The 9,859-nt window shown below is 41.8% G+C and overlaps 1 protein-coding gene across 1 annotated transcript in view; it reads right to left on the minus strand.

Annotated features, from left to right (window-relative positions):
• Window positions 1-9,596, minus strand: part of LOC143293422 (uncharacterized) — a 418,870-nt gene extending 409,274 nt beyond the window's left edge. Inside the window, exon 1 of the mRNA XM_076604270.1 lies at window positions 9,383-9,596. The gene's annotated coding sequence lies outside the window, so the exon portion shown is untranslated. The remainder of the gene's footprint in view (window positions 1-9,382) is intronic.
• Window positions 9,597-9,859: the final 263 nt, after the last annotated feature.

Raw genomic sequence — 9,859 nt, forward strand, 5'->3', positions numbered from 1 at the left:
CCTAGTTTGAGAGTCGTAGTCCTTCTCAAAACTCAAAATGACTTCCCACTGCAATGGAGAAACCATTGATCATACAGCTTTCACTTAGCTGTTGGCCAAACTGTAAGCTTAAACCAGTAGTTGCTGACTGAAACCAACTCAAATGGTTCACTCTGCACCGTTGTGGAGTCGAGTTCTACGATCTATTCGCTTGCGCTCGTCAGATCAAGCTGTTCAATGCAGGGATCTTGGTGCTGTGGAGATTAAGTTGTTCGAGTGGGTGCAGCTCTACCCGAACGGGCTACACCGGCTGGATGAGAGAGAGAGAGGGATACTGAACCCGATCACCAGTGTTAAAAGAAAGTTATCCACAAATGGGTTTTTGTTCTCATCACTATGCACATACTTTCTGTCATTCAACCGGGTCATTCCCCCATTCTATCTTTCTTTAAGATAGAAAAAAAAAGACATGCTTCAGAGGCACTCTTTTCACCAGCTGCATTTGGTCGTTAGCGTTTTCAAACCACACTTCAATCCACCCTTTCTCGTCCTTCACGTTCCCTATATCGACACATTCTTTTCTTTCTTTTTCCACGGAGACAAATCCTTTGACGTTGCGTCACTCTCCATCTCAGACAGGCACCTTCTTGCAGGAGGAGGTGGATCCATATCTGTGTCCCCATTCCGGAGCTCACGGAATGGATCTCAACTTGTGCGTGGGTAACTAGAGTTTTACCAAAGTTTTTCCACGTCAAAAGGCAAAAAAAACCAAACAAACAAAAAAACAAAAACCACAAAAAAACATGGCCTGTCTTTTTTCTGATTTGTTTTATTCTTCTCCTTCTCATTTCTCCCTACTCCCACCTCCACCTCCACCACAAATCTAACACTAAAATACCATAATCAGCTAGACGTAAAACGACAGAAATGGCAGGTCGTCTCGGAGAAGTTTTGCTGTCTGCCAAGAAGAATACAATGCGGTTTATGCCCGTATTTGGAACTACTGAGATTCGGTTTGAAAAAAAGAAAAAAAAAAAAAAAAAAAAAAAAAAATATATATATATATAGGCTCTGATAAGAATGTCTTCCCACAGCAAAAAACAAATGGCATGATCAAATGTGCTGATTTCAATCTCTCCCTCTCTCTGTCTCTCTCACTCTGCCTGTATATAATATGATAACAGAAATATATATACACAATTTTACAGATACACACACACATATATATGTATATATATGTATGTGTGTGTGTGTGTGTGTGTGTGGGCGCGTGTGTGTGTGTGTGTACATACATATATAAACATATATATATATATATATATATATATATATATATATATGTGTGTGTGTGTGTGTGTGAGAGAGAGAGAGATACACAGAGAGAGAGAGAAATCTATCCGACTTTCTATTCCTCCACTTTTTTTCTGTGTGTGTGTGTGTGTGTGTGTGTGTGTGTGTGTGTGTGTGTGTGTGTGTGCATGATTAACTTTAAACGACTAATAATTGCACATATAAAAGTCACATTTACAACCACAAGCCCACCCCTTTTAAAAATTTCTTTTCCATGAATCTTCCACGACAGTGTCGGCTTTGTGCGATTGAACAGCTCTATAGGAATCTGCTTTAAACAGAGCTCTGACCCAAGTCAACATACTAGTTATCCTGCTGTTGCACAATAAACCATTAGGTGTGTGATAATCCTGTTTGAAAGAGTAAAGGAACTAGTTATCCTGCTGTTGCACAATAAACCATTAGGTGTGTGATAATCCTGTTTGAAAGAGTAAAGGAACAGCAGAGTGGGAGAGGAGAGAGAGAGATAGGGGGTTGGGGGGAGCCGGGGAGAGGGGGAGGACGTGTGAAAACAGATAGGTAATCCCACCAGAAGGGTAATGCTGGCACTGATGGCAACAACCAGATTTCGTGCACAAAGACGTGGATTGAAAGTGTCGCCCACGATCACTCCGAAGACGTAGGTATCCTCGAGCATAACAACGTCTGCGCAGAATTACGTGAGAGAGAGAGAGAGAGAGAGAGAGAGAGAGAGAGAGAGAGACTTGCGCGCGCGCGCGCTCCCGCGTGTGTGTGTGTGAATGAGTGTCTGTGTCTATGTGTGCGTAAGTGGTGTGTGTGCGCGTGCGTGAGTGCATGCAAGTGCGAGAGCGTGCGTGCGTGCGTGTGTGTGTGTGTGTGTGTGTGTGTGCCTGAGCCTGTATTTTGCCCTGACAAATGTCATAAACTCTATTAAAAAAAAAAAAAAAATCCGTCCTAAGAAATGACGCAATGCTATTGTACTACGACGTTCATGTCCAAAGGCTACACGGAAAGAAGAAAAAAAACAACAACCCAAAGCATTATACTCGTTGTCAGCTCATATTCCTTCCGCCCTTTATATAAAATACCCGGTAACGACGCCCCCTCAAGACTACCGAGAAGCAGCCGAGAACAAAACACGATAAAGTAGTCATCACATCGGGCAAACTGGTCCTTACACCAGTCGTTGACTCCTCGCCCTCTGCTGGCAACACTGCCTGCCCTGACTCCTTCGCTTCGTAAACAAGATCACATAGATACGGGTGACCCTCTGTCCTTCTCTCTATGTCACACAACCACCCACCTTCTGCCTTCAGATGTTACCATAGACTTGATACTCTCTCTCTCTCTCTCTCCCTCTCTCTCTCTCTCTCTCTCCTTTTCTTCTCTTTCTTCAGATTAGTTTCTGGCTTGACAACGGGATCAGAATCAGAATCAGAATCAGAAGGCAAGCCAGTAAGTGAAATCTCGAGTTCTGCGCAGATTATGCTCAAGTGAAATATAATTTTTGAGACGTCCTGTTGGCGGCTGTGTCTGTGTTGATGCAAGGGAAGAGAGAGAAGGGGGCGTGGAGGGGGTAGGGTGAGTGTGGTGCTCAAGTGAGGCTAGCGAGTGAACTTGCCATGTGTCTTCAGTTTATACCAAATGTATCAATTCACATGTTATCGCTTTACCGTTACGCACACTGAATCTTAAAATGAAAAAAAAAAGAATCTTATTAGATAAAATGTACATGACTGGTCATGCTATGATGGTGCTAATACTTTCGACGATGACTTTATGTTGCTGTCATTATTTTTTAACAACCAATGCAGTTTACTGTTACAACTACTCCTGCCAGCTAAGTATGTTGACGATAATGAGGGTGATGATGGTGGCACCACCTACTATTCCACGAAATCTCCCTTCCCTCCCTCTACACACACTTACGCATACGACCTTTTGTAACACGTCCCACAGAGGAACTCTGGCTCGTAGGTAGAAGCCAAAACTCCGCTGATTCGATTAGCTAACTTAGGTCGATAATCGACTGGCGTGACAAAACACTCTCCGGCCCTGTTCAAACAGACTGACTATAGAACTGCCGGACTGGGAGCCACGCAGAGTACCCATCCATCACACAGGGCCGGCGCCACAAGCCACGAGGCCAGACTGCAGGAGCCAGAATGGGGCCCAGGGTTTTTTCGGCTGCATTATACATGGCATCACCGATGACTTTCAATACTCTGCGGACGTGGTTTATCCTATGTGTGTGTATGTGTGTGTACGTGTTTGCTGCACATACCGTAACTTGGCTCGTACACAGAACGATCAGTGTTATTATGTTTGTAAGTTTATATGTATATGTTTAAATCACACACACACACACACACACACACACATATATATACACACACATATATATATATATATATATATATATATATACACATATACGTATATATATATATATATATATATACATATATATACATCTCTCTCTCTCTCTGTATATATATATATATATATATATATATGTGTGTGTGTGTGTGTGTGTGTGTCTGTTTATACATAGGTATATATGTGTGTGTGTGCAGCCAGATAGAGACACAGACAGATAGAAAGATATATAGATAGATAGATAGATAGATAGACAGATAGATAGACGATATTCTCCATGAAGATACCAATCGTGAAATCTGGTCCACAAGCCACAAGAACTCATCGGATGATGCAAGACACTGGGAAACAAAATCCCAAGCCCCCGTGTTCAAGTTCCCCACAAAGAAGGGGAAGAAACATCGAAAATTCTGTTCCGATTAATTTTCTTCACTTACTGATTTCGATTTTTTTTTTCACTTTTTTATTTTGACAGAAAATGTAGACAACTATCATATTAAAACGTCTTTGTTTTTCCTTCACGCAGTGAGTACCTGTGTTAACTTTGACAGACATATTCTTTACAAATAAACAAGAAATTAGAGGTCCATGTCGAATTATGGGGAACTTTTTTTTTGCTGTTGCTAAATTGACAGTGCTCCTGTTCGCATGGCAACCACGAGCAAAAAGCTAGTCAGAAAGTGGACCAGGTGTCGTTTGTTGAGCAGTTAGTCTGACTTTCCTCTTTGGAGGGACAGTTTACACTGTACTCTGTAATCAACTACCCGCCCCCCTCTCTTCACTTCCTCTCCAAGTGCGATAATCAGTCTTTCAGGCTTTACGGTTTTACAAAGAAAAAAGAAGAAAATGGTACCGGTACAGTTTCTTCTTCTTCATAGAAAACTATGGCATTAGAGCCTGGATAAATCATTGGTTATTTTGGTATCTTTTTTTTTTTTTTTTTTTGGTCCAAAATGTTCTTTAATCAGGAACTTTTGAAAGACCAGCATGTCATTTTTTTTAATCCAAAATGTTCTTTAGTCAGGAACTTTTGAAAGACCAGCATGTCATTTGTTTGGTTCGAAATGTTCTTTAATCAGGAACTTTTGAAAGACCAGCATGTCATTTTTTGGGTCCGAAATGTTCTTTAATCAGGAACTTTTGAAAGACCAGCATGTCATTTATTTGGTCCAAAATGTTCTTTAATCAGGAACTTTCGAAAAACCAGCATGTCATTTTTTTTGTGTCCAAAATGTTCTTTAATCAGGAACTTTTGAAAGACCAGCATGTCATTTTCTTGGTCCAAAATGTTTTTTAATGTTCTTTAATCAGGAACTTTTGAAAAACCAGTATGTCATTTTTTTGCGTCCAAAATGTTCTTTAATCACGTACTTTTAAAAGACCAGTGTATTATCAATGTCACTGTTGTTATGAGTCTACTGACTTTGCAATGTCCCAATCTTGAATCTAAATGTACTCAATCTATGAGCAAAGAAAAGATTAAAAACATTAAAAAAAAAAAAAAAAATCTTATTTCACGTATCTAAGTGATCCAGTGGACGGTGAGAAGAACTGGAAGCGAGAAGGGCATGAGAGAGAGAGGGGAGGGAGAGAGAGAGGGGGGGGAGAGAGAGAGAGAGGGGGGTAGAGAGAGGGGAGAGAGAGAGAGAGGGGGGAGAGAGAGAGAGAGGGGGGAGAGGGGGGGAAGAGAGAGAGAAATGGATTGAAAGAAGAAAGAAAGAGAAAAGAATCGGACTAAATGGAAAGAAAACAGGAACGGAAGAAAGAGAACCGCTATTTTAGAATCGTTAAATGGAAGTGGGGGGTAGGGGGCTTGGGGGGGGGGGGGGAGGGGAGGGACAGCCTTCTACGTCAGTCTGCGCGTTTATGTGAGTCCATCACGTTCCCCCGACCCTTTCATCCATCCACTGATCTGTTTTCAGCACAGACAGACAGACAAACACACACACACACACACACACACACACACACACACACACACACACACACAGAGGGATAGACAGACAAACAAAGAGAGGGGAAGAAAGAAAGAGAGACAGAGAAAGACAGGTACTGATGGATAGGGACAAGAGACAGAAAGACAAGAGACAAACAGGAAGACAGACACAGGAGATTCTACGAAACAAGAGGCAGAAAAAGAAAAAAGAAAAAAAAAAGAAGGCAAAAAACCGCACAGCAAAAGAGACACAGGCACACGCACAGACAGACAAAAGGAACAGAGAAGCACAGAGGCAGAGAGACAGATAAAGAGAGAGGCCGAAAAGAATTCCAGACAGAGGAGTCTAGATCACACACACACACACACACACACACACACACACACACACACAGGGAAGGTGACAGATGGAATGTCTCTCCACAGTACGAGTCACTGAGGACAAAAACCCATCAAAAGGAAGCATCAAGGACAATGACGCTTATATACAACCAGACAAGACACTGTGCACGCACACCCACGCACACATGCACGAGCACACACACACACACATGCACACATGCACGCACACACACGCACACACACACACACACACACACACACACACACACACACACACACACACACACACACACACACTGTGTTATAGTACGCGGAAGGCAAAGTCAAAACACACACAAACGGTGATAGTTAACAATGGCAACAAACAATGATAATCCGCATCCTCAAGCATGAACACAGAGACAGCAAGAGACAGAAACGGAAGAAAAACAAGGAGAAAACAGAGGTGAGAAGCAGATGCCCAGACAGACAGACAGACAGACAAGACAAACAGATGGACAAGAAATATATAAAGCGAAACAGAGATCAAAGTCACTGACACGAACACAGATCCACACACACAAAAAAACTTCAGAAATAAATCAGGGCAACAATCAATAAAGCCCTGCTACAAACAGCAACAGAGCTAGAGACGCAGTGAAGAGAGAGAGAGAGAGAGAGAGAGAGAGAGAGAGAGAGAGAGAGAGAGAGAGAGAGAGAGAGAGAGAGAGAAGCAGGCAAACAGACGGACAGGAAGACTACAGACTGAAAGAAAGAGACAGGCAGACTAGTCAAAGACATAAAAACGAAAATGACGAGGAACATCAATGTGACATATTCACGAACAGACACCAGCAGAAAAAAAGAAGAAAAAAAAGAAGAAAAAAAACACGAAAAAGGGAAAAGTAATAAAAAAAAGAAGAAGAAGAAACGGGGAGACAAAGACACAAAGAGAGAGAGAGAGAGAGGAGAGAGAGAGAGAGGAGATCATATACAGACACGAACATATATATGGACGAAGAAAATAACAGACATGAAGAGACACGAATAAAGATACGAAAAAGAATAAAAACAACAACATATATATGGAAAGAAGAGCCAGCTGGTGGGGCGGAAATGCAGAAACATGCACAGACAGACAGACACACAGAGAAATCAAAACATAAACAGGTTAGATGAAGGCGAAAGACACAAACGATCACACGAAAAAGAATGTCACACGTCAAAAAGACTCAATGTGATGTAGGGTTTGGAGGTTTGGTGGGTTAAAGGGGTGTTTCTTGGGGCGGAGAGGTGCCGGGGTGCGGCAGGGAGACACCTCAAGACAGAAAGCAAGAAATAGATATTGATAGATAGACAGATAGATTTACAGATGTATAGATATACATACATACATACATACATACATACATACATATATATATATATATATATATATATATATAACAAAACGAAACAACAACAAAAACATCAAAAATGAGGAAAATCAGTAACAAGTAAGTAACAAGTCGAAGAAGGGTTAAAAAAACAAACAAAGAAACAAACAGGGGGTTTAACTAAGTAGACAGGCTCTCAACCAAGCTGGGCTTCTTTGTTGTCTCTAAATGGACCTGTGTACATTCTCCAGACGTTTTTAGTAGCGGGTTCTACCGCCCGATAATTGGCTGAGACTGACGTCCCGCGCCCCGCGGGGGGGTCGGGACTCCCTGACTACGATTGGTGCTACACGTCAAATGAACAGTCTGGGCTGGAGACAGCAGGCATTGCCCCAAATCAAGTTTTCAGCTCTCGTTTACTGTCCACTTTGTCAATGTTGTTTAAAAACTAAACAAAAACAAACAAGAAACACACACACACACACACACACACACACACACACACACACACACAAAGAACAAGAATGCGCCCAAACACTCTGTGTGGTTGACGCTTGAATTAACACATTATCATTATTATTGTCATCATTATCATAAAACCATTACTGCCACTACTACTACTACTACTCAGGATGTTGATGATTATTGTATTATTGTTATTACTATACTGTTGGAGAGACGTAATATAAATTCAGCTTAACAATGAGATGAACAAATATTACTCTGTTCTTAGTTAAATATTTTTACTTCATAAACTGAGCAAACCGTTCAGAACTTATGTGAAGAATCGAACTGAAGCGAGTGCATGTTTCTATAATTTTGTTGTTGTTGGTGGTGGTGGTGGTTTCAGCAGTTTGAAACAACCAATCATACACGTAGGCTGGTTACATAAAGGAAAGCAAAGTAACACGGAACAATAGTTCCCGGTTTAGGTAAACGTTATTGGTATGATTTTTTGACTTGAATATCTACATACCCATTCTATAAATTCCAAATCAACCCAAGTCAAATTGGTTCCTGGTCGACTGAGGTAAAATGTTGTGTAAAGTATAAATTTGCTGTTCTGGATATCTACGTTTACACTCTAACAACTTCCGGCGACAATGCACACGACAATCTTTAGTTTACCAAATCTTCAAAGAATGAATACAACGTGACTGATGCTCACTGATTGGACAATTGCGTTCATATTCTATTTCTTTTGCAAACTGAGTTTCTATTTTTTCCTCTCAAGATGCCATAAGGTCTCACATTTCTCATTCCAGTGACTGGCGGCGTCTACGGATGTCTAGTATCTTGTGGGTCTAGTAGACATGACAAGGAAATGAAAGTGCATGTTGTGGCTTCAATACAGTGTACCTACCATACATCGCCGAGAAGACAAATCGTGGTCCATAAAAGAATTCAAACATCTACATTTTAGATATATGAATTACTTTGTTTTGTTTTGTTTTAAGTGTGGATTATAGAGTCGGTGATTAAAGACTATTTAGTATCACTAGATTTTGATCAAACATAAGTGTCGTCTGCAGTTGGATCGGTCTCCTCCTGCATGGCTTTTTCTCCTTTTTCTTCTTCGTGTTGTACTATTAATATCATTATCATTAATATCATTATCATCATCATCATCATCATTATTATTGTTACTGTTAGTAGTATTGGCATTGTTATTACTATCATTGTTTTCATCATCATCATCATTTCACATCCTAAAGCTTGTTCTATCTCATATCATGATTCCCTCCTGTTAGAGTGACACAAAAACTGTTCGATAAAACCATCAAAGTTTCATGTGTCACGTTTGTACAGAAAACTAACCTTGCACACCCACTGGTGACAATCCAGCCGGCAAGTAACAGTCCTAATCAAGTTCCATGCTTTTCGCCTCTCAATGGGGTATAGCAATAAGTAAACTGGGGTCCGAGGTGATGGAGAGATGGAGGGGGGGAGGGGTCACTCACTTTGCTACAACTCCCGGCTGTGAGAGCAAATCTACTGACCATGCACTGACTTGAAAATGAAAACAGTGGGGTAGGAGAAAAAAAAAAAGAAAAAAGAAAAATAATAAAACAGGACATACCTGACTGGAAATCCCCTGTCCTTTTCTGCAAGTCACAGTCACACACGCGGGGTCTGGCACAAAGCAAGGTACCCCCCACCCCAAAAAGCACGAGTTCAGAAATGCCGCTACACCACACAACAAGGAGCAAAAAGCAGTGCAGACAGACTACATAATGTGTCCCCTGCACACACACACTCTCTCACACACTCCACACCACACACTGCGCGCTCAATCAAAGCGAACCCAGCACTGCGAAAGCCCCCGGATGGATGAACCACGACCCCCCTGCATGTCGTCTGCTTGCGGGCAAAGCACACACATACGCACACGCGCACACACACATACACACACTCGCGAGAGCGCGTGTGCACTACGCGGGCTGCTCACGCGATGCACGTGGGGCTGTGTGTCTGTCTGCCTGTGTGTCTGTCTGTGTGTCCCGCCGGTTGACAGGGGAAATGTCGCGCGTGAAAATCCTTCTGCATTGATCGCAAC

This window comes from Babylonia areolata, chromosome 19 (genome assembly GCF_041734735.1).
Source record: "Babylonia areolata isolate BAREFJ2019XMU chromosome 19, ASM4173473v1, whole genome shotgun sequence".
NCBI lineage: Eukaryota > Metazoa > Mollusca > Gastropoda > Neogastropoda > Buccinidae > Babylonia > Babylonia areolata.